Source organism: Salvelinus sp. IW2-2015, unplaced genomic scaffold, assembly GCF_002910315.2.
Source record: "Salvelinus sp. IW2-2015 unplaced genomic scaffold, ASM291031v2 Un_scaffold6641, whole genome shotgun sequence".
In the NCBI taxonomy this organism is placed as follows: domain Eukaryota; kingdom Metazoa; phylum Chordata; class Actinopteri; order Salmoniformes; family Salmonidae; genus Salvelinus; species Salvelinus sp. IW2-2015.
Window position 1 is genome coordinate 25,935 of NW_019947903.1, and position 1,527 is coordinate 27,461.

The window sequence follows — 1,527 nt, forward strand, 5'->3', positions numbered from 1 at the left end:
CCTGGCCTGGCGTTCCTGGATCGTGGCCGGCGTCGGAGGCGCTTGTGTTCCGCAGACAATACGGATTGACACAAAGTCAAGCTGATAATTAAATGACATGCATTGCGGCAGGCAACCCKGAGATWCACCAAATCATTAGCACATGTTGGGAAAGCAAAGAGAGCCGACGGAGAACAAACGAGTGAGCAAGGCAGCGCCATCCGATCGCGTTTTCACTGATCTTTCTTGCGCTATTATATTCCAGGTAATAAAGTTTAACGACAAGTAAAACKTTAATGACCGGCGTGTTAAATAGGAGGTAMAAGAAGACGAGGTCATTCCAGATTCCAGTGAGCTGTACCTCGGATCTGTCCAGTCTTCAGTTTTCTTTCTGGAGTTGGACCCACTGATCCATCTCTCCTTCTCGTGAGGAAAAATAAAAAGAGGGGGGGGGGGGTTCTCAAAATGTCAAGACTTTTCCACTTTGGCGTTGGACCATCTATCATAACTATAAATGACGTTGAAGCATCCCTTTGATGCGTGGGATCGTTGATATGTGCTCACGGAAGCTGTACGACTGCCTATGGGAGCAGTCTTTCTTGGTGACAGCAACACATAGACCAGATCTACAAGGCCTCCTATCAGGGATCTGTTTGAAGGCCATTATCTCTTGGCTTTCTCAAGGTGGAGTTACGGTATGCTTCCAAATGATTCCAGCCCATTTGTACCAGACCCTGTACATCTGTAAGGGCCATGTCTCTAACACAATCACCTCTCCTGGTTCAGTCCAGGTCCCTGTCTCTAGTTACAATCACCTCTCCTGGTTCAGTCCAGGTCCCTGTCTCTAACACAATCACCTCTCCTGGACTGGTGCTGCATGGTGGAGCGTTATCACATCACACGTTTCTAGTTTAATAAGACCTCGACCAAAGTTATTCATTTTCAAAAAAAAAAATCACACACCGTCTCTGTCCCAATTAGGTCCCCCGGCTCGGGCGACGGGGACTAACCCGATTACAAGACATGCTTATTAGTCTGGAGGGGAGAGTGAGAGAGGGGACAGAAAGAGAGAGAGAGAGGCAGCCTGGCTAAAAGGGTAGACAATCTACTGGGTGATTACCTGAAACAGCTGCACATGGAGGAACATCTCTCTCTTTCCTCTGATTTCACAGAACAGTTCCTGGCACTGCAAATCACCTGGCGATAGCCTGGCTACAGCCATTGGGCAATGTGTTAGCTCTAAACCTTCACTCAGTAGTGGTCTCGTGACTTTTTTCAAGATTTCTAAAATGTCAACACACTTCATCCTTGACATACTGGACCATTGATTGATATTGATGATGCATAATCCCGGACCTAGACGTTCCTTCCAAGTTGCACATGCCTGTTGATACTGGTCAACTTGCCAGGGGTAAGTCGGTAGCCTTCCCAGGGAAGGATACAGCTTTGGTTTAAGGGGGAGCTAAGGAGGTCCGTGCTCCATGAGGTTCACTGGGTGCCAGGAGCAATGTGGCATCACTCCCAGTCCCTGACTCCATCCTACAGCTC